At 45.0% G+C, this 24087-nt stretch overlaps 1 long non-coding RNA gene across 1 annotated transcript in view; it reads left to right on the forward strand.

Annotated features, from left to right (window-relative positions):
• Nucleotides 1–14180: 14180 nt before the first annotated feature.
• LOC115082323 overlaps nt 14181–24087 on the forward strand; it is a 34207-nt gene continuing 24300 nt past the window's right edge. The window contains exon 1 of the long non-coding RNA XR_003854135.1: nt 14181–14421. This is a non-coding gene — a long non-coding RNA (uncharacterized LOC115082323). The remainder of the gene's footprint in view (nt 14422–24087) is intronic.

A 24087-nucleotide genomic window follows, 5' to 3' on the forward strand; every position in this document is an offset into this window, starting at 1 on the left:
ATTTGAACAGGAAATGAAGCTGTAAATATTTTCAGTCCATCTAATCTACTATCAGTAAAAGAAGGTGGAAATCACCCTGCTTTTTAGTGTTCTGTGGCTGAAAGTCTGTGATAATTATTAATGCAGTGCACAGAGGACACAGCTACAACCCTCCCCTCCCCTCCCAAGAATTGGAACTATTGTACTTTCTCTACTGGGAATCCTGGAACTCAAGAGAGTTAAGTTATCTGTCCAGTGAGTGAGAGTCACGAGTTGTGTGCATAAAGGGTCCATTCATTTCTCTTTTGTATGTGCCCCTGGGTGCCAGCTACAGGATCTGTCCCACCCAGGAGTTACATTAAGATGAAGTGGAATGTACATTTTCATAAGACATAGTGCTAAAGAGATATTTCAGTTCTACAGTAAGTAACGATTTAAAGGATATACTCCAAGGAGCTGTACATAGGTGGGAGTGGTGTTTGTTTGTCCAGGAAGTGTTGCATCTTCCATGTAATGTGCACTTCTCCAGCCACTAACAGGACTAACAACAATAGAAGAGCACACAGTAAAAAGTAAAAAGTTAAAGCATCCCCAACTGGAAAAAACATTTACAACTGTCAGATTCGACTATACTAGTTCCCCACTCCTGTGACCTGCATCAAGTCAATCCGTTCTCTGGTGTGCCTCCTGAAATATGGTCATAGATGAATGAATGTGATCTAACTATTAGATGTTTGTGCTTTACTTTGTAAATGAACATCTAATAATAATAATAAAAAAAAAAAGAATTGATCTGATAAGGATTGGAAATTGTCATTAGCATTTAGAGAAAGAAACAACATATGTTTTGAGTGAATAAACCTGTTACTTTTAAATCAGCTCTAACAAATGATTTAAATGCTTGGTCAATCATCTGAATGTCATGGTGGAGCAGCACATGTCCAGCTATAATGGTTTGCCTGGTGCTTGTTTGCCATTCATGTACAGCACAGCAAAATTAATGTTGAAATGCTTAAAATGGAAGGAATTTATAGTGCAAGACCCACGAAGACCAGGACAACAAGCATGTGCTACTGCCCCTAAGAGATCTTCCTGGTTGGTAATGTGAGCTCTGCCCAGGCTGCCAAACACCTTCAGCCCCATGTCAGCCAAGGCATTCTTGATGTTGGCCTTCAGCGACCAACCATATCCCTGGGCAGGGACAGATTTAGGATTTTGCTGTCCCTAGGTACTTTTGTGTCAGGAACAACAGACCCTGCAACCCATGGACACAGGATGAAGGTAGCAAGGGAAAATTGTCTAGCAGCTATCAACACACTCCTCACAAACCTTCAGCTTGCTCTGAACACAAATAAAACAGAACTCCTCCACATTTCTTCGCATTCCCTTGACCTCCGTGACCTCCCGCCCAACGACCCTAAACTGAACCTCCTTACTGCTCAACCCTCTGTCAGGGACCTAGGAGTCCTTCTCGATCCCAATCTCAATATGAAACCCCACATCAATTCCATCCTCAAAACTGGCTTCTTCAAACTCAATGTTCTAAAGAAACTCAGACCCTTGCTCTACACGCATGACCTCCGCACAGTGATTCAAGCCACCCTCACCTCCAAACTTGATTACTGTAACGCCCTCCTCTTAGGACTCCCCCAGTCTTCAATAAAACCCCTCCAACTATTGCAAAACGCCACCGCAAGACTTATCACGAACACACGTAAACACGACCATATTACCCCTATCCTCAAGGACTTACATTGGCTCCCCATCCTGTCCCGTATACACTACAAAACCCTGACTATAATACACAAGTCCATCCACACCCACAATTCAAACTGGCTCGACCTCTCATTCACTGCCTCCTTGTCCACCCGAGCCACCAGATCTACCAACAAAGGCACCCTTCATGTTCCATCCCTGAAAACAGCTCACCTCTCCTCCACCCGCGACCGTGCCATCTCTATAGCCGGTCCGGCCCTCTGGAACTCACTGCCTGTCCACATGCGCCTTGAACCCTGTGCAATCAAATTCAAAAAGAAACTAAAAACATTTCTGTTCAACCATGCCTACACAGAATAACCTCATAGTCCGTAGTCCGTACCCCCCCCCCCCCCCAGAGGTTCGCCCTCCCCTCATTCCTAGGAGATACTAAATGTAAATTGTAAATTGTAAATTTATTTTCCTCTTGTTATGACTTACTTGTTTCTTTTCTTCTTACTGCTTCTTGTTTATCCCTTCGCCCAGTTACTCTCCCTGTTGAAATGTACTTTCCAAGCTTCCAGTTATTATGTGAACCGGTATGATGTCCCCACAATTACCGGTATATAAATGTTTCTAAATAAATAAATAAATAAATAAATATTTAGAGATGCAAATACAACAACTCCTGTCTTACAGCATTGCAGGTAACAAAAGAGGTTTTCACAATAAAAGGATAAGGCTTGCATCTCATCCAGCGAGACAGTCCAGGTCTTTTAACTTTTGCTTCTGTCCAATGACAATACAGCAAAATAGCAGACTACCAACTTCACAATAACATTAACACATTGCTTGGTTAACTCAAGGGTCTCCTCCAGAATCCCACACTCTATTGTTCTGGCCACTGAATCATCTAAACTCTGGAAAAACTTGTGAGGGATCCTTTTGAGTCCACTCCGGATTCTCAGGGGCAGGGCCATATAGGAGGCTCTCTCTATAGTAGAGAGTTAGCTCTCTTTGAGCCATCCTGTGACTCTATAAGCAAAACATCTGCCCCAAACCAGGCAGACCCCAGTTCAAAACCAGTAAATATACTTTTTTTCCCCTGACACTTTTGTACTTTCACCCTTCCTCCTCTTATAAGGGTCTGTTGCAGGATACTAAAGGACTATTCTCTGCTGAATGAGATGCAGCAGAGCTCGAAAGCAGCATACATCAGGCAGCCTGATGTCCTTAAATGTTTGCTGCCCTAGGCACAGGCATAATGGGTGCCTATTGATAAATCAGGGCTGCCCCCAGGATCACTTTCACCCTTTTTATGAACAGCGCCACAGATAAAATATGGAGTTTATAATGCTCTCCAGCATCACCACTCATTAAACAGAAAGTATCTTTAGTGCAAGTGAGCTTAATTTTCACATCCACACTGAAAAAACAGGATACTGTGTAGATGCCCCAAGAGCTCCACCTTCCAGCTAGTTGCGTAAAATCAGCCCTTTCCATATAACTGGTGTTACACCCTCCCAGTTCCACCACTTCATGGTGCCCTGTGGTGTATTTATAGAACAGACCACTGGTAACTTGTGTTTTGAGGGGTCCTTCACAGTAATTCAGCAGCAATTCTATGAGGGCTCTGTAGGGGTAGCAGTTGCTCTGCTGATCAACCAGTCTCCGAGGATGACATCCAGCTGGCTGAAAAGAGAGGTAACGCAGTAGTTCACCAAACTTGCTTTGGCTCCCTCATCAAGGTCTGAATCATTCTGCTTCACAATGTTACAGGTCAGGTACAGCAGCTTATTATTTAAATCTAAATAATCTTCACTGTGGGCTGTTGATTTAAAAATTCAAGGGCACGGTTTCCAGTAAATCTGATAGTGGAAGTATTTCTACATAAATGCTTTTTTCAATATTGGTTTGGATGGGCGATAATTGAAACAGGATCTGCTCCGATTTCACACATTCTTCCAACCTTTGGTGCACAAATGCCATGGCGCTTTGTTAAAATATATCTTTCTTCTCTGAGATATCCATTTTCTTCTTAGCCTTACGCTTATGCTTCTGAGACATGATACCCCCAAACTTCTTTCTTTTACAAGGTTTGGGATACCCTTGTATCTGCTGCTTTGCTCTTTTTCTTTTCACAGCTCTTCAAATTACAGCCAGCCCTAACCTTATCTGGTCCACACCATTATTTATCTTATTTAGAACTGTTGTGGTCACAAACCCCATTATATCACAGAATACGTTTTTGGCCATGCTTATCACATGCAGCTCAATGATCTCAAACCCCTTCTGAAAAGTGGCATTTCTTTGCTAAAGAGATTATGAAATACACCACCTATTCCTGGGTGCCCATGATACACTGGAAGCCTGCATCCTGCCTAGGCTGTATAATTCTTTCGAGGAGCCATGGGATCTCCATAGTCTTTAAAACACAATCATGTTAAAAAAATGTCAACTTTGCAGGGTTGTAGATGAAGTTTGATGAAGCTGAAGTTTAAGGATCACCTTCCAATGAGATGTGTAAGTTCCTGTTCTCTGTACACCGACGTGATATCTCTGATGAGCGGCGGTATATAAAAAACTATAAATAAATAAATAAATAAATGTGTGTGTTCCAATTCTTTATTTCAAAGGTGGTATCGATGTGCTATTTTTCCACAGGGACATAATGAGGCTTATCATAAGTGAGAGTGATAAACTCATCCCTATGGCCTTTGACAGGGATGCAGTGTAGCAGAGGGGTGAAAAGGTCTCCTACTAATTGATATTCTTTGATATCTATGTACAGTGCTAGGTTTTAACTTCAAAATGGTAGCTAGATCATCCCACATAGAGATTAGCAATTTTCCACTTCCATCTTTCACTTATATTCTTCATGTGATGGAGTCATACACAATTTGACGGGGTGATTTTATAGAACCTGCCCATGTCTTAATTCTTGTTCTCTGTTAACGCTTCCATGGTTAGCTAGTAGTCTTTCCATAGCATACATTTCTGATCATGGTCTCCATTAACAAAAAAGATATACATTTGGTCGTGCTTAATGTTATCCCATGTGTGTGGATATTATATTTCCACACTAAGCACCTTTTGTTCACTTCCTTTTCTTTTAATTCTAAAATCTTATCGATACCATCAGGGCTGGATTAAGAGATGGGCCAACTGGGTAATAACCCAAGGTGCTAGCCAATAGGGTGCTGGTTACCCCCATCCTGCTTCTCCATTGTGGAAGAGCCAGCAGGGGAAGATAGGAGAGGGCCGCAGAGCTGCCAATGGAGTCCAACTCACTGGCGACTGAAGATAGGAGGAGACTACAGGGCCACTGGTGAAACACAACCTGCCCATGGCTAAAGATGGGAGGATGCTGCATGCCCACCTGGCAGAGCCCAACCCACCACAGGCCCAAAGTGAAGAGAATTAAAGCAGATCTGAAGAGGGGGAGGTGTGTGTGAGAGAGAGGGAGCATGTGTAGGAGAGCATACAAGAGTTTGTATATATGTATGTGTGGGAGCATGTGAGTGAGAGTTTATGTGTGGGACAACATGCAAGAGAGCTAGTGTGTGTGAGAGCTTGTGTGTGAGAATGTGAGAGAATGTGAGAGTGCAAGCTTATGTGTATGGCAGAGCATGTGGAAGTGAGAGCTTGTGTATATGTGTGTGGTGAGAGCATATGAGAGCTGGTTTATGGGACAGCATGTGTGAGAGAGCTTGTGTGTGTGTGAGAGAGAGCTTGTGTGTGATTGTGGGAGAGCATGTGAGAATTTAACTTTGTGTGAATATGGAAGAATGTGAATTTGTATGTTGTGTGTAAAGAGCATGTGAGTGAGAGTTTTTGTGTGTGTTTATGGAACAGCATGTGTAAGCTTGTGTAGCAGAGCATGTAAGTGAGAACTTGTGTGTATATGTGTGGGAGAGCATGTGGGCGTGAGAGCTTTTGTGTATATGTGTGAGAGAGTGTTGTAGTAGTGGGTTCTGCTCTGTATTTGTCCTGTGGTCTGTATCACATAGTCAGACTAAGAAAATAACAAGAATTACTATATGTCTTATGTGAAATAATGAATAGCTATAATTGTCTGTATTAAAGATATATATTATATTATATATATATATATTATATATATATTCATCTTTTAGAGTACATACACATTACAGATTTTCTTATCAGTGGTTTGGCAATATAGCAAGAAAGGCTATTTGGCAATATAGCAAGAAAGGCTACACAAAGAAGTCCAGACTGCGCATGGCCTATCCCAAAGGGCATAAAACCCACAGCATCTCAAACTTCAGACAGATTCTCTGCAGAGAACTTGTGATAGGGATCTCCAGCGCTGATCTGTCTCTTGAGGTGATGGGGCTTTTATGCCCTTTGGATAGGACATGCACAGTCTGGACTTCTTTGTGTAGCCTTTCTTGATATATTGCCAAACTACTGATAAGAAAATCTTTACTGCATATGTACTCTAAAATGGTGGACTTCTTGTATTTTTTTTAGGGATGTGAATCGTTTTTTGACGATTTAAAATATCGTCCGATATATTTTAAATCGTCAAAAATCGTTAGGGCCACGATACAATACCAATTCCCCCGATTTATCGTTAAAAAATCGTAAATCGGGGGAAGGGGGAGGGCAGGAAAACTGGCACACTAAAACCCCCTAAAACCCACCCCCAACCCTTTAAATTAAATCCCCCACCCTCCCGAACCCCCCCCAAATGCTTTAAATTACCTGGGGATCCAGCGGTGGTCCAGAACGGCGGCGGTCCGGAACGGCCCCCTCAATTGAATCCTGTTGTCTTCAGCCGGCGCCATTTTGCAAAATGGCCGCCGCAAAATGGCGGCGGCCATAGACAAAAACGATTCGACGAAGGAGGTCGTTCCGGACCCCCGCTGGACTTTTGGCAAGTCTTGTGGGGGTCAGGAGGCCCCCCCAAGCTGGCCAAAAGTTTCTGGGAGTCCAGCGGGGTTCAGGAAGCGATTTCTTGCCGCGAATCGTTTTCCGTACGGAAAATGGCGCCGGCAGGAGATCGAGTGCAGGAGGTCGTTCAGCGGCGGTCCGGAACCCCCGCTGAACGACCTCCTGCAGTCGATCTCCTGCCGGCGCCATTTTCCGTACGGAAAACGATTCGCGGCAAGAAATCGCTTCCTGAACCCCGCTGGACTCCCAGAAACTTTTGGCCAGCTTGGGGGGGCCTCCTGACCCCCACAAGACTTGCCAAAAGTCCAGCGGGGGTCCGGAACGACCTCCTTCGTCGAATCATTTTTGTCTATGGCCGCCGCCATTTTGCGGCGGCCATTTTGCAAAATGGCGCCGGCTGAAGACAACAGGATTCAATTGAGGGGGCCATTCCGGACTGCCGCCGTTCTGGACCACCGCTGGATCCCCAGGTAATTTAAAGCATTTGGGGGGGGTTCGGGAGGGTGGGGGATTTAATTTAAAGGGTCGGGGGTGGGTTTTAGGGGGTTGGCTCACGATTTTAACGATTTTTCACGATAGTTTACACACCCAAACGGCAACAATACGATTCCCTCCCCCTCCCAGCCGAAATCGATCGTTAAGACGATCGAGGACACGATTCACATCTCTAATTTTTTTATCCACTGTTTATAATTGTTGCGATCCCGGGGCGCCCCCGGGACCGACACTCACCCCGCGGCGGTAGCGTCGCTGGCTCCGGCCTCCCAGGCCTGCAGGGACCGCGGGCGCTGCGCCCCCGGCCTGTCCCGACCTCACTCGGGCCTGCAGGGCCCTCTGGCATCGCGTCCCGGCCTCTCCCGATCCGTCGGCGTTCCTCGGCGGCTGGCCCCGCCCCCTAGACGCACGCGCGCGTCTCTCAGCTGGCTGTAAAGGGCCAGCACAGGAAATTGGCAGGGGAAGCTCCCGGGTGACGTCAGACGCTGCAGGGTATAAAAACCCTGCAGTACAGCCAAGCCATTGCCTTGCAACGAGGTTCCCAGGTTCGTCCTGCTCCCAGTTGCTGTGTTCCTGCTCGTCACTTTGATCTTCTGGTTTTCGACTTCGGATTGGCTTGTGGTTCTTCTTGGCTTCTGACCCTGGTTCGGCTTCGGTGTCTTCTGGCTCTCGACTCGGCTTGGCTTACGATACTTCTCTGGATCTCGACTTGGACTGGCTGACAACGACTTCTCTGGCTCTAGACGCGGACCGGCTGACAGCGATTCTCCGACACCTGACCCGGGCTTGGTGAGCTACTACTCCATCGATAGGGATCTCCTAAGTCCCAGCGGCCGGGTTCCTACGGGCTCCTCCCGGGGGGACACCGGCTTCCAGGGTGAACCGCCTAAGTCCCAGCGGCCGGACTCCTACGAGCTCCTCTCGGGGGAGTACCGGCTTCCAGGGCGAAGCACCTCTCCCACCGGGTCAGCTTCATCTCCTGGTCCTTGGTCGCATAGGGCCCTTCGTGTCTTTCTCCCGGTAGTCCGCGAGCCTGCTTTCGCCGCCTCCCGTTTGGAACCGGTGCCCCTACCTCTCTAAGGTATTCCATCTCCTGGTTCCGATCGGCCCAAGGGTCCACGAAGCTAACAATAATCACCTTATTATAATCACTAGATTTAAATCTAACACATTCCATCCTGAGCAATTGCCAGGTGTGACCTTGAAGCTTTGCAAACTTCATGTTAGAAGAAGGAGTGCTGGTGGAGGAAACTGTGTGTCTGTGTTAAAAAATATGGAGAACTCCCTACAATACTGAGGGAAAAGTGAAAGCTATGAAGCTTAAGACTACATACAATCATTATAACTATATGACAGTATTTTCTTTCATAACAGACATATTTATACACTAATATGTTTGTAAAAATACCAAAAAGAAAAAATGAAAAGTTTCTCACCACAGGCCCAAGCTTGTAATACTGTCAGTTTCTTTATCTTATCAATCTCTCTCTGTTTGTCTATCCTGATGCCTGCTACCAATTCTTCAACCTGCTGGAACACTACCTGTCAGCTACAGAGAGTGAGTACAATTTCTCCCAGTCTGTCCATCTACAGCTCCTCGCTGCTCATCTGCTTCGGGCCATACACCACCATTGTGGAACGGGTCTCCTCTGTCGAGGATGACAGACTGTTAATACCTATCCTCTCTCTACTGCTCATATTTAAAAAATATTTAGGATAGGCACCTGGAAATAAGCAAAGGGTCCCCGAGGAGCGGGTACCCAGGTTAGTAGAACCCCAGAGGATGAAGATGGCTTCCGGCAGAGTAGCTTCAGACCGGAGCGAATCCAATCTGTTGCTAACTTGGCGAGAGTCAGCAAATGGGCAACCTTTTGAATATGGAAGCAGTGACGTCACTCGAGGGGGATGTCCCCGAGGTTCGCGCCAACACTGCTACAAGACGTGAGGCGTGCGCGCGCGCGCCCTAGGAGGCCTCAGGTCAACATGGTGGGACGCCGCACCAGAGCCGCTCTGGGGAAGCCGGAGGGTGTGGCAAGGAGACGCTACAGACGCCATTCTCCCAAGGCTGGTGGAGAAGGCTGAAATAGAGGGGAGGCATGTCGGGCGAAGCCATCTGAGACCGATGGACGCAACATGTGGAAAGCCTGACAGACCAATGCAGAAAGGTGCGTTCTGGCCAACGCACACCATTACCTGTAATTTAACGCTCATTTTGTGAGCGTAAACTTTATTGCCAATGCAGCAAGAAGTTTTACACTCACAAAATGAGCATTCTAAAATGCAAGTAATATTTAGCGCCCTCTCATGGAAATCCCTTGCAAATGAGGGCATTAAATATTACTCCTTGATGCAGAGAGATACTTTGGCCCAGCCAGGATTTTCTTAGTGCTGGAAACTTAACTCCAGGGTCAGAGATGGAGTTAAGTTTCCAGCATTACTTCGTTGGCACTTAAAATAGATTTAAAAAAAACAAAAAAACAGAAAAATATTTAAAAAATTGTCCAATACACTTTGCGGATAACTTATTTTATTTGGCTATCTGGTGAATTTTGCTGCTGCCACTTAGCTGGATAAGTCAGTATATATCCGGCTATCTGGTGCGGGTTTCCTCTACTTAGCAAATAAGTCATTACTTATGTTCCCTGTGATAATGGGGAGATGGCAGCAACTGCAGAGTGGGCCTCAGAGTCGTGGAAGGTGGAACCAGCACTGGAGGTGGGGACTGTAAGGTGTCCATTTTTACAGAAATCTGTCAAGCATGCTGGTTAATTGATTCAGGATGGCGTGCTGCTGTTGTAGTTGCTGGGCGAGCCCTGGAAAGGCTTGAAGTGTGGACAGCTCTGCCGGGTCCCTGGTCTCAGCAATTTGTAAGGAAGATGGACCCTTAGTGCTGTGGTGTGGTTATCACAGCCTATGGAACAAACCCCCAAGGCCCACACTGACAGTTTGCCAACGGAACTAGTCAGGAGCTTCACCTTTAAGAACCCCTTTCCCTGCAGGTTGAGCCCTTGGGTTCCTGGAGCTGGCAGGACTTAGGCAATAGTCCTACGGGGTAAGGCGAATAGATACTGGCGCCAAATTGGGTCGGGGCAGGCAGGAAGCAACGAGGTCTGATTCTAGACAAGGATCGGTAGCAGGTGGCAAGCAAGAGTAGTCAAGGGCCAGGCAAGGATCAGATCGAAAAGTCAGTCCAAGGAGAAGGCGAGAACAAGGCAAGGGGGTCTGAACTAGGCAGGGCAGGCTGGATGAGACGAGAGCAAGGCAGGCTGGATAGTCAGGGCAAGAAAGGCTGGAAAGGCAGTGTAAAGCAAGTCAAATGAGTCAAGGCTCGGCAGGCTGGAGAGGCAAGGCTCGGCAGGCTGGATGAGACGGAGCAAGGAAGAACGGGAACACGAGTAATACGTGCTGCACTAGCCAGGGAAACCCGTGGCTGAGGCAAACTGATGGCGTAATGGTTGGGCTTAAATACCCTGCCGCATAATGTCATCAAGAGGCGCTGACATTGTGTTTTTCCACTGCGGGGCCCTTAAGACTTGGTGCACTGCAGGTGCGCGTGCACCTAGGGGCTGGCGTGGCCTGATGGAGGAAGGAGGGCTGGCAGAGTGCATGCCACATGATGCGTTTGGCAGCCTTCTCAGCTTGCGGGAGCATCCGAGAGTGAGTGCGGTCAGTTGCGGGATATCCTGCGACCAGCCGAGGTTACAGAGCTGTTTTAGAAGGCAAAGGCTGTTTTGCTGGCAGGAAATGAATCTATCCCAGATGGGCTCAGGAACTTGGGAGGCCGATGAAAGCTTTCACCCTTCTGCATTCAGCATGCAGCTAATCACTGGGGGAACGTAAAAGAGCACAATTCTGACATATGAGTCAGTTCCTGCCCCCACTGGCAGGCAGCCATCTTCACCCGTAGTACTTGTGGCTGTGGATGTGGGTCCTAGTGCTGCCTGAGTTCCTTGCAGCAATGATTCTCAGAGCAGTTCCTCTTTTGAGGAGGGTAATCCAGGGAGGGGCCATGACTGTGGCGTGTCAACAGCCCACATGAGATGCGGGAACTGAGGCACTCAGGCTATGATGGCCATGGGGGAGGTGGCATAAATAGGAAAAGGCCAAAGTGGGCAGACCATCTATGAGTGCCACTCATCGTGGTGTTACCACTGTGGAAGGGGAAGCACATTGGGAAGATTACTTGAATGGTCGCCATTACAGGGGTATGTACTGCACAGAGATAGGGCAGCGCTGGCATGAAGTGCTCCATTCTTCAGGGCACTGTTGGCAGTAGTGGGACCAATTTATACTTCTCCAATTAAGGTTTTAGTGCCCCTTACAGGTAGGTGCTCTTGGGGACCTACCTGAAAGGGTAGGTCCCCAAGACATGGGGAGAAATGAAGACAGGAAAACCATGAAAAGAAGTAAGAAGACAGAAGAGGACAAGCAGTGGAGAGACGTTAACAGTGTGATAAGGGAAGGAGAAGTTTGCTGAAGCAAGCATGACTGTGCTTTTTCGAGGGAGGGTGCTAGAGAAGGATTATCACACATCAAGGAAAATAGGCACCTCTGGTCTAACCGGATTCAGGCAGATGCCGTATTGTCACAACAGGAAGTACAGTGTCTTCTAAACAGGAATCTCACATTCGTTTCAGCAGGTGAAAAAAAAAAAGTTTCTTCAGACCTTTAATTATGTTTCAGACAAGCAGGGGTTCCCTGGCTCCTTAGTGCCATTCGCCAGTTAATGCGCAATCCAGAATCCAAACAGTTCTACACGCAAAGGCACTCGCCTGGGGCAAAAAGACTTTTTTGTCAGCCGCTGTTTGTCTCTCTGCCACTGTTTGTACAGCAATAAGTCCTGCGCACAAGCCTCGCTGTCTCATGACTTCTCAGCCTCTCGTTTCTTCCTCTGGCTTCGTGGGTCTGGTGACTTCTTGGGCTCAGCTGAGGCCTGGCTGAGGTCCGGGCAGGGATGGATTTTGGACTTTTGCCGCCCCTGGGCACTTCTTGTGTTTTCACTCCCCCACCTCCTGTAAGGATACGTTGCAGGGTAGTGGAAGGCTTTTCTCTGCAGAGCTGGATGGTAACAAATCCTAGCCCAGCCTGCTGCTCCCACACGTTTGCCGCCACAGGCTCAGGTATAATGGGCGCCTATTGAGAAATCCAGGGCTGGGTCCAGATCCTTCTCTTCCAGGAACTTCACCCCAGGGACCCTTTAACTTTTTTTTTTTTTCAGCCAACTTTGATTCTTTAAAATATTCCTACCCAACTAGTTCTTCTCTTCCCTGGGGCTTGTTTAAGTGAATCTTTTTTTAGAACCAGTGAGGAGCTCTGCTCAGATCACAAAGTCCGCCGCACCAAAGCAGAGGTAAAATATGTGGAACGTGTGACTTTGTACTATTAAATTGTAGATTATATGTATAATTTATTTTAAAACTTTTACCTGCCAGACCTGACAAGTTGCAGTGGTCCACTCCTGGTACCATTATTTCATTACTTAGTACACGTAATTTAAATGCATTAAATGCTATTTTTGGCAACATTTTAGCTAGAAGGGTTGGGGGAAAGGGTGTGGCATGACGGTTCTGCTTTGCGTGCCGTAACTGGTTCTCCACCTTTGTCTCTCTGAAGTCAATACCGAAAACCTTGGCTTTCCGGATTACTAAAGTACATGCCTGGAGTTTATGAGTTGTGCCATCCTGAGATTGTCGTGGACGTTGGGAGTCAAATTTATCTATTCAAAACCCTCCACCCCCGACATGCACATACATTTCACCCTCTCTCTCTCTCTTTCCCCCTTCCAGGGATGATCCCCTTCCCTCCCAGGTGCTCTCCTTCTCCATACCCAAGTCCCACGTCAGTTCTCTTTTCCTTCCCAACCCCTCTGATCCCAGATCCCCCATAACCCTCTTTTCCTTCCCCTCTCTGATCCCAGTGCTCTCCCCTTCTCTTCTTCCTCCCCAGTTCAGGACGCCCCCAGAACTCTCCTTCAGACCCAAATATAACCCCAGCATTCTTCTTACACCAGTTCCCAGACCTGACGCCAGCACTGCCCTCCCCCTTCCTTTCCCAGCATTCTCCACTTCAACCTCCCACCTCTGATATGTCCACCACCACCTGCACTTCCTTTGGCCTCTTGTGGGCTGATTTGGCCACTGCCACTACTTCCTCTGGCCCCCACGAGCTGATTTAGCCACCATTATTGCAGCTTCCTCCGGCCCGGGCAGGCTGATGCTCTGCCTTCTTGTGGCTTCCACGGGCCATCACTTGTCATCTTACAGGCCACATGGCCAACACATGTGCAGGCTCCTCACATCAGCTCATCTAAGGGAGCAGTGCTGGCATCTGGAGATTTTCCGGGTGTCTCTGGAGAGCCACAAATTTAAGCAAAAAGGCCCAAGTTTCCAGAGAAACCCAGAAAGTTCCCAGGTATGCTAAAAAAAACAATGATTTCCCCAAAAAATAAAGTTTGACTTCTTCTTCCTCTTTCTTCAGGGAGCCGAGTGCAATCATTGCAAGTGCAGCAGCCACAGTAGCCCAACTCTTACAAAACTTCAATGTCTTGCTTCTGCCAGGGAAACCGTTCACATTCCTGCCCACTGCACCCCTCCTAGTGCCCAGGGACTTGTTCTGAACCTGTTCCTACACACTCAGTGATGTCCTGGCAGTGTATCTCCCCAGATGCCTGCTGCTAGGTACAGCTTCACACCAGCAGGGATGAGCTGTGACTCCATTTATTGAGGGGATTTTTTTTTTGACCCTCCTAACTTTTTGATGTCTTCTTTTCCTGATATATTGTGGTATTTATAGTCCAGATTACAAATGGATAAAGCAGGACAACAAATACCAGGATTAACAGGCATGGAAGCTACAAAAAAAAAAAAAAAAAATCAATGAAATCATTGGGCAGGAGTTTCCTGTTAAGCATTGTCCCAGAGTGAGTTTCTGAACCACTGAGGGCTGGATACAGAAAGTAATTTCCAACAGCTTTAGGCTGGTTTCCACATGGGTACAGACAAGGACGGTCCCAGCACTTCCTCAATTGCTTCCTTTAAAAAAAAATAACGTAGCTCTAGATGTAAAGTTCCCCTCTGCAGCAACTGAGTGATTTCATTTCCTCTGAAACCGCAGGGAGTTACGGTAAAAGCCATCCATCCAGACGGACTGCTAGGAAGTGCAGGAGTAGGAGGGCTGGGTGTGGCGTCCTTGTTGTTTATAACAGTGCACCAGAGCGGTCTTTGACCAGTAGGTCTGCTGCCTCTTTTGCGTGCCAGTTGTGATCCCCTGGGGAGTTTTCGCGGCTGTTACTAAAGGAAGCAAAGGTTCGCCATGGTGCAGACAATCAAATCAAAGGTAAGCCTGCGTCCCGAGGAAGGTTGGGTAGATTTCGTTCTATTCCTGTGTCTTGATCCTCTGTGACTGAGGCTTGAACAGATGGGGTTTGGCAGATTATCATGTCTGAGAGTTCCTTAGTAGATGGTCCAGCGTGTGTAAGCGGGCGGGGGAGAAGAACAGCAGTTCCCTTTTCCCCATGGTAGACACTTTATTATTATTTCTGAAGTATAAAGTGTGACTGACTAGTAACTACCTTCCCTAAAAGCAATCCCTTACTACTTTTTACAGGACTTTAGCCTCCAGAAAGGGTTGCATCTCCCCTAGAAACAAATACAGTGCCAAACTGTCAGGTTTCTAGGCTTGTGCTGGGATCTTCAGATATTAATGGTTAAGCAATCCCGGAGAAAAGCGCCTGGGGAATTGTTACTGCAGGTGTACGGAATGCTAGGGAGTTTTGTGCATTCCTAGAGCTTAGGTAGTGGAAGAAGCAGGCTTAAGACGCACACTCCACCCTTTATCCCGCTTCCCGCTGCCTGTTTTGAATACTTTCTCAAAAATCCCTGATTCAAAGATATAAACTCTCAGGGAACCTAAGCTACTACACCAGCATTTTTTGATTCTCAGCTCAAATATAAAGTTGCTTTGGATAAGAGTTGAAATTGGCTGTTTGGAGAAGGCATATGTAAACGGCTGTGTTTGCTAATGGCAGATCTTGTGCGTGCAATGGGGATGTGCTGGTGGTGAGTGATTTTTTTCCCTCCTGCTACAACAGATCCAGAGGTTTTAGGCTGAGTGAGTAGTTCTGGTTAAGGTCTTCTGTTACGCAACTAGAAGGGATCAGACTTCTCGGCGTCGTGAATTGGTAAATTTACCTCGTAACTTGAATTTCAGCCATCTTTTTTATGTTCTATAACAGTTATTTATGACTCGGAACTCCATTTAATGCGTTGGGCTAGGTTCTCTGTGCATTTGTGTGGAATTAAAGACTGCTGCAGGTCACAAACACTTTCCATTCTAAAGGCTGGACACCGATTATTAAACTGTGGTGTTGCCTAAGACTGAGGAAAGCTGCCAGTACTCGGGAGGGGTTGAGGGTGGTGACTTTTTTTTTTTTTTTTTTTTTGTTTCCTGTAGCACTTTGAGTAGAATCACAGGATTCCCCAGGTGAATCTTACTGGTGCTGTTTGCTATATTAACAGCTGAATCTTCTACCTCTTATTTCCTCTCCCTCCCTTCCTTCAACCTACCAGAAGGCATGCCTGGGTGAGGCAGGAACCTTCAAGACTATTCCTCACCTCCCCTGTGTTGCCAGCAGGGGTCGCTCTCTTCCCTCACTTCCTGGTCTTGGCAGTCTTCCTGAGCCTGCCTTGGAACAGCAGATTCCAACTCAAGTCTGCTGCAGTGCAGTCCTATAGCCTGAGCCAAGGAAGTAGGCCATAAAGCTGCCATGTACAGCACTTCTCATATTGGAAATTATGTGAAATGGTTTTCTAACTATACAATACAGAATTAAACATGCAAATAAGTATGTCCTTAGAATACCCAAAGATTTAATATACATGTACCTCATGGCTCCTCTTTGCAGCAATTGCTGGTGGTTGCTGTGTACTGCTGCCAGGAGGGTAGGGCATGGCTTAGGAGAGTGCTGGGCTTAGACAGGCACTTGAAAAACAGGATCTACTGGCATTTGTTTGCTGCAGGTAAATGTCATATTTTTCAAAAGGGAGGGACTGAGATGGCAATAAGTTATTACTACTAATCGGTTCTGCAGCACTACTAGACCTATGTAGCATTGTACAGATACACACAAGAGTCCTTGCTCCATAGAGCTTACAATCTAGTCAAGATACAGTTAAAACAGAATATTGTTAAATCAACAAGAGTACTTGGGGAGCCAGCATATGATTTAAAAGCAGCTTAAAATAGGTGGGTTTTTAGGATGAATTTGAACTTGGCAAGAGAGGGTGGTAAAATGCATTAACTCAGGAAGGCTATTCTAGGCATACAGTTTAGCAAGCTGGAAAGCATCGAGTTGGCTGTGGAGGATGAGAACAGCTCACCTGATTAAGAGATCATGAGGATAGGTGTAGGGGGAGAACAGAGAATGATACAGGTGAGTAGGAGAAGCTTGAACTATATGTGGATGAGAGCCCATGCAGTGACTTGAGGAATACCTTGGTTTTAATATCACTGGAAGAAATTAGTTAAGCAGCTCAACTTTGAATAGACTGTAGTGGAGAGAGATGGTTTGGGAGGCCTGAGAGTGCAAGTTGGGAGTTTGGCATGCTTTTCAAGATGGGTAAGAGTTTCCAAAGAAAAGGTTGTGCAGCAGATGAGATTCCTAAAGGTGTTGGTGACTGAATTGAGACTTTGGGACAGTGTGATTAGGTGTGACAGTTATCCAACAGTAGGGATTTCCCATTAAAACTTTAATTTTGCTAGGAACTTTTTTTAAGTAAAAAGTTAAGGCCCATTTATGAGAGCCTTCCTTTGGGAGGCTGCCAGGATGGATCGTGCTGTCAGTTCAGAGGCCTCGTGTTTTCTGGAAGGAATCTTGTTATGTAGTGGTGGGGAGAAAGATCAGTCTCTCTCTGCAGTATGAAGCAGGGAGGCATACAGGCAGCAGTCTGTAAGTGGGGAAAATAGGTCGACCTAGGACAGGCCTCTCTATTTTCGGAGAGTTAAGGAAGGGAAAGCAAGTCTGAAGCTTTCCATTCCTAAATTTTTTTTTTCTGAGAAATCCTAAGATTGCGAAGATGAGAATACTTTCCTATGAGTTCAAAACTGAGCTATTGGTCTTATGTGATGGGGCCTCTTACACCAGTATTTAATAAATTGGTAGATATTGGGCTTAATAAAGAGGCCCCTGTTGTACAGTCATGTTTCTGGATGTTTAAACTTGGCTCTTTTGAAGACTCATATTTCCCAGCTAACAAAAATTGGCATCCTTGTTTTAGATCTTAGTTAGTTTAGGGTTGTGGTGCAAGCATATGTTCTCACCTAGATTACTTACTGGTCCTCTATTGTAGTTGATATATAGATTCCAGATAAACATTTCAGCGAGGGTGATTTGGTGTTTTCTCCATACAGTGTCAAGGCATTTGCTGCATCATATGCACTGGGTGCCAGTGATATGCAGGAACCAGTTTAAAATTCTCTTTTTACATAAAGTGCACTGGTACATTCCTGGCATAGCGTTGTGCTCTTCACATTCTCTTCTGACTCATAAGGAGGTTCGACATGCTAGCTTACCTCCCGTTGTGAAACAAATTCCCTCTAGATATTAGATTTGCGTTGAACTATCAGGCTTTCAGGAAAATTATAAATTTGGCTTTATCTGCAGAGTAAGATCAGGCTTCTGATCATATAATATATTTTTTTTCTTGTTGGGTATTTGTTTTTGTATTGTATTTTAATAATTTGGGGCATCCATTGCTAGTAAAGCAAATGTTATAGAAATACAATAAAATAAATGGTCAGAAAAGGGAATAATGTAAGTGGAGAGGACTAGGTCAAAGCAGTAACCATGTCTGAGTGGGGGATGGTAGAGCATATTTAGATGTGCAAGGAGCTTTGAGCTGTAAGACTCAGAAGAACCAGCAGCATGGAATATCTCTGAGAATAAAAGGGGAAGATGGGAAGTCTGAAGTAGGTGGGGAAGGATAATGGTCTTATCAGGGGGTTGATAGATTGCAGTTACCTGAAGAGACAGAGGGGTGAATAGGAAGATGGAGTGGGATTAAGGAGACAGAAGTTGATACCTGCAGGAAGGGAAGTGTAGCAGCCCCTCAATGCCCCAACAGCCTGGTTTGCAGGGGAAAAAGATCATCTCCATGACAGACAGCAGGTACTGAAGCAGAAACCTGAAGAGAAAAATCAGATCTCTGGCAATAAGTTAGAGGTAACAAATTTTTAGTTGAGCTTGATGGAAATAGTGGGAACATGGAGGGATACAGTTGGATGGGTAACATTGATGTGAGCTGACTTGAAGGATTGGATTTCCTCTTCCAGCTGAGAGTACATAAGAGGAAAAATGGAGGGGTGACAGTGACTAGAATGATATGCCTCAAGGAGTGTGGTGGTGATGACTGGATGAGGAACTATTGAAGCTCAAAGGCAGTGGACAAGAAGGAAGAAAGAATGGCTAGCGAGGTGGTGGTAGTGGACTTGATGTCTGGAATATATCAGCAAGAGAAAGTATAGAAGAAAAACTGCTGATCTGAGGTAGCCAGAATGTCTTGTTGGATTGAAATTTATGTAACTAGGATGTGCTGCTTGGTTTATTCCATAGCCTTTGCCTTCTGGGCCTTGGTTAAAGGAGTGTGGGGTGGCAGAAGCCCAAACTCCATTGGGTCATGATCCTCAGGTGTCCGCAGCTGTGACCACCTGCTTTAGCATTCACCACCCTGCAGCAGAAGTCTAAGATTTGGAAGTGGAGATGTAACCTGCTCACAGCCATGAGTCTGTATCTGGGAGCCAAGCAGATGAAGGAGAAAATGGGGGGGCGGGGGAATACTGGAAGCATCAGGTGACTGCTTTGTGTGCTGAATGAGAGAATCTAAATCCTTCTCTACAACTACAAAATGTAGTACTGGTCTGAGCTCTTCTCAGCTCAGCTCGGGGAGAATTGAATTCCATTAGACTAGTGCTGGCACAATGGATTTAGAACTCATTCCTCTACCACTCCAGAAGTCATTAAAGTACACCAGCTGGGATCCAGGTGGCACCATGCCCATAGCAGCATTAGTAAGAGAACTATCCTAGGGTCTGTGAGGCAGTGTACACACAACCTGTGGCTGCCCCTTTCCCTGCAGACTTGAGTTCTTGGGGTTGGTGGGACTTGGGCAAGGGTCCAAGGGCTGGCAGTGTGTGGGGAGTTGGATACCAAGCAGAAGTCTAGTACAGGAGGTCAGACTGAGGGAGATGAGAACACAGCAAGGGGGCTCAGACAAGGAAATGCAGGAGCAGGATTGGGATAACAGACTGCAGAGCAGGGAGAAGGTTACAGAAGTGCTGGCTGCAAATGAATTTCTTAAATACTTAGGCGGATGTCCTCAGCCAGCACCATAGGCAGTCCTGGCTGGAGGACCTATAAAGAGTTAAGAGCTATAGAAAGTTCAGCCATGTTCTTCGGATGCAGCATGACACTGGAGATGCTTCAAATTAGAGGTGAGGGGCATTACAGTGGAGTCCTTACTAACAGAGCTTGTGCAGGAGGAGTCTTAAGTGCATGCTGGCTTACAAGACCATGTGGACTTTATTTTTTGCTTAGTAATTCTTGATGATCTTGGCGGCAGCATCAGCCAGGGGAGGGGGGAGGACCTGGGAAAAGGTCATTGAAGGGGAGGCTGTGTAGAGGTGAGTATCCCTCTCCCCTTTAAGTGTGGTGGCCTAATGGTTAGAGCATCCATTTATGAACCAGGGAAACCAATGTGCTAATCCTTCTCCTGAAATTCATTGTGATCTGAGCAAGTCACTTTGTCTCCTACTCCCTCAGGTGCCCATATAGACTGTAAGCTCTCTAGGGCAGGGAATTATTGTACCTGAATTCTAAAACTGCTGTAAATTTTCCTTGAGCCTTACTTTGAAAAAGGTGGGCTAAAAATCCAAATTCCCCTTTCCCTCCACAGATGTCTTTGGGTACCAAAGTCTTAAAGCCAGCTCTGCTTAGGAATAACTGACATGGTGATCCTATAAAAGGAAGGAAGGCTTTAGACTTTAAAATTAAGTACCTCAGACTCATGGTGGCACATAGAGGATGTGTAGAAAATGAGCTCCATAATTCCCCCGGCCACCATGTGCCCACTGAGTTAATATTTATACCCTCTGCAGCGTGATAGCCACTGAGTGAGTGGACTGGAAAGACCACTATTGATAGCAAAAAGAAGTGAGCATTAGAATGGTCCAATCAGGGGACAAGATGGCTGCCTGTTGAGATGCATCAAAAGAATCCTCTCCTTGGTTTTCCTCAGAATTTTTGTTTCCTGTTGAAAAATGCCTCATACCAAACACAGGGAGATAGCTACCAGTTCTCCCTTACCTGGTCCCGCTCAGCTGTGAATTCTGGAGCTTTTTGTCTATGCCAGGTTTTACTCCCGGTGAGATGGCTGCAGCGACAGACACAGAGCGGAAGTCTCCCATGCAGGGCCAATGAGATCTCCCTAAGCCTGGGAGTGCTGGCCACACCATCTCTGCCTCTACAGCCCCAGGTTTGCGACGGGCTGAATAGAGGAAATGCAGAGTTGTAAGTGAATGGGGGGGGGAAAAATACTGGGGAAGAGGCTGAGGCTTCTATTTTGAATGATCTAGTATGGGGAAACTTCAGCTATGGCACAAACTCCCCATAAGTGAAGAATCTGCTGTTCCAGTTACTTTAGTCTCAGCCCAAGCCATGGTGGGACCTGATACACTGACTAGAGCTGTCCTTGGTGGAGAGGTTAAGACCAGGTTGAGAACTTGTTTGTCTAAACCACCAGTTATAATGTTAGATACTCTGGAATGCTATTGGTAAAACTGGAAGCATCGATTGTGAGGTTATCGCAGCTGTTATGGATACTACTGTCTCAGGACAGTGTTCGGTAAAATGACTCCAAAAAAATTAAGATAAAGAATTTAGTCTCAAGTGGATTTGCTAGATCAGGTACAGAAACAATTGGTACAATATGAAATAACAGCTTAGAGAATATTGGGAATAGGATACAGTCTCAATTTGAGTCCTTAATTTTCCTATCATACAGAAGATAACTCTGGAATAATTCTCAGAGCAATGTCATCCAGAATATTAAGGTTCCTTCTCTGCAATACCTATCTTAACTAAGGCATACTATTTGCCTCAAGCTCAAAATGAAGAGGTATCCAGAGATATGCCTTTGGAGTAGTCATTAAATGTAACTTCAAGATTCACTTACAGAGATTAAATATCGGGGGAACTTTACTGGTGACATTTGCTTTTCTTGTGGATCGTGATACTACTTTGGTTTTTTTTTTTTCCTGTGTAACCATACAATGCTGTTCTATCAAACTCTGGATTTATCCAGATTTAACCAGGGTCACACAACTTCATTGTAAAAAGTTTTGTGTTATGCAATCAAGTGATAACTTAAGGGGGTCATTTCTTGCTTTATCCCTGTAAACGTTCTATTAAAATTAATAATGTAAACTACTTTAACCATTGCAACTAAGGGTCTTACTTATATAACTAGTTATTAAGGTAGAGAGTCAAGTAACTGGCTGTTTCTCAATATTTCTTTTTTCTTTACTCCTTTGCCCCCCTTTTTTTCTAAATGAGGTAAATTTTTTGTGTAAACAATTTCCTATTTTTATTTCTGTGTACCTCCATTATTCCATGCAAGGAATTCTGGTACGTATAATTAAAATTGCATAAACAAAAAGTGAAAAAAAATGGTCCAATCGGTGATGGAGAGGTTGGATACAGAATCTAAAATGGTGCCAGATTCTGCAAAAGCTGAATTTGAGAAGGTCGTAGTGAATGTCTGAGATGATACAGGCTTTATCAAAAATGTCTCAGCAGCTTTGGAAGATCAGCCATATGGTTAGTGCAGTTAGTATAGCTGTGTTTAAAAAAAAAAAAAAAAAAAAAAAGTTCTTGGAGAAGTCCATTACCTGCTATTAAGTTGACTTAGAAAATAGCCACTGGTATTACTAGCAACGGTAACATGGAATAAACTTAGTTTTTGGGTACTTGCCAGGTTCTTATGACCTGGATTGGCCACTGTTGGAAACAGGATGCTGGGCTTGATGACCCAGCATGGCATTTTATTATGTTAAAATACAGTAGACAATTGAGAAAACTGAGGGGCTAGAAATGCAGACCCAGCAGCTGATGGAAATTGAGCAACTTGGTCTGAGTGGGAAGACCATGCAACTCATCTCTGAGCAGGATAATTATGCAACTCAAGTTGATGTATAAATACTAGTGCTGAAAGAAAATGAGTTAATCAAAGGTAGAGAAACAAGAGAACAGAAATCAGCACAAAAAAATCTGGGTCCATCTCTTGACTGAGAAGAACAGGATGTATGTAGTTGAGGGATGGCAGTCCCTTGAGCATGGGGAACTGAATATGTGGGAAGACAGGTGAGGGTATAGATGTATAAGAGGGAGGGATTGGAGAAGCAAATAGAATTTGGGGGAGGGCCCACATTTGTAGTAAGCAGATCAGACAGGAGGACACTGAAGGGTTTTTTTCTCTTAAGACAATTTGGGAGGAAAACATTTTTTGGAATCTGCCTTAGCTGGGATGTACAGGGAATTAGTTACATGGGGATCACACTAGATCTCACGATATCCCTACTCTTGGGATAATTTAGATGGGATGCACTCCTGTGAAGAGCTAAATTACTTAACATTTTAAAGGGACAAAGTGCAGCTAGTGCATTTGAGACATCTTTTGGATGCGTAACATGCTAAACTAAAGATTAGATGGGTTCCTGTTCTACTTCATGTTTGTGCAGACAGGTGTGGCTATTCTCATTCACAAACATTTGCCATTTTATTTTGAAAACGGCATAAAGAATACAGAGGGCAGATATGTCTTATGTTTATATGGTGTGAAATACATTTTTGCTAATACTTATGCTCCTAGTAAGTACTCCTTAGTTTGTGTGGCTTTTTTCCCCTTCTCTAATTACAATTGTTCTGTGGTATTCTGATTACCATTTGGTGCTGGAAGGTGACTTCTTTTTTTTTAATCTGGTGGCAAAACAGCAAAGAAAACTGTAGACCAGCCAGACAATTTAAATCACAGGGGGGATTAATCTTGGTGCAGGAGTCTGGAGTGATTTATATCTGAAGAACTTTGCATCTGGGTGAGAAGGCTTTCACATTTTTCTAACCACATACAACTTACTCTGGATTAGTCTATTGGGTTTTTTAGGTGGGGGAAAGATGAAACACTTTCACAAATGAGTCCAGGGCTTGCAAAGAATCTTAAATTGAGTTAAGGACCAAATGGAAGGAATATTGCCAGTTACCCCAACAATTTTATGGGAAGCAGGGAGAAATATTGGTGTATGTGGTTAAAAAGAGGAGACTACATGACTTATGTATTTTGTCTTTTATATGTTCCTATCTTCAGAGTCAGTCATAGGAAAAACATGGCTGTTGCAAGCCCCTCCCTAAACTTGTTTTTACATTTGAATCTTATAAACTTGGTAAGGTGGGGAAGTTGAGGTCATGTTTGATAAAGGGTGTTCATAAAAAAACACCATTTCAGAGGTATTAAAGATAACATCAAGCTTCCTCTTTCTGATTCTGGAAGTTTTTCAGACCTATTATCAGAAATTGTATAGTACTGATCAGTTGGAAAGGGGTACATTCTTTTTAAGGGCATACAATTACCTAAAGTTTCCCAGGAACAAATTGCAAAGTTAAATATACCAATATCTGAAATGGAAATATTCAGGGCCATCTTTTTCCTGAAAGGAGGAAAAGCACCTGGAGCAGATGGATTTGGACTGACATATTTTTTTTTATAAAATTCTTAAGTTTCAATTATTGCAACCTTTAAAGCCTATGTATAATTAGGCTCTCCATGGTTTTGCTTCCTTTCTATGCACCAAGCTGTGTTAGTCTTACCTAAGAAGGGGAGGGATTTGGAAAGTCCTACATCATACTTCCCAATATTGCTTTTAAATGTAGATCCCAAGATGCTGGCCTCTATTTTA

The sequence above is a fragment of the Rhinatrema bivittatum genome, unplaced genomic scaffold, assembly GCF_901001135.1.
Source record: "Rhinatrema bivittatum unplaced genomic scaffold, aRhiBiv1.1, whole genome shotgun sequence".
Taxonomy (NCBI): domain Eukaryota; kingdom Metazoa; phylum Chordata; class Amphibia; order Gymnophiona; family Rhinatrematidae; genus Rhinatrema; species Rhinatrema bivittatum.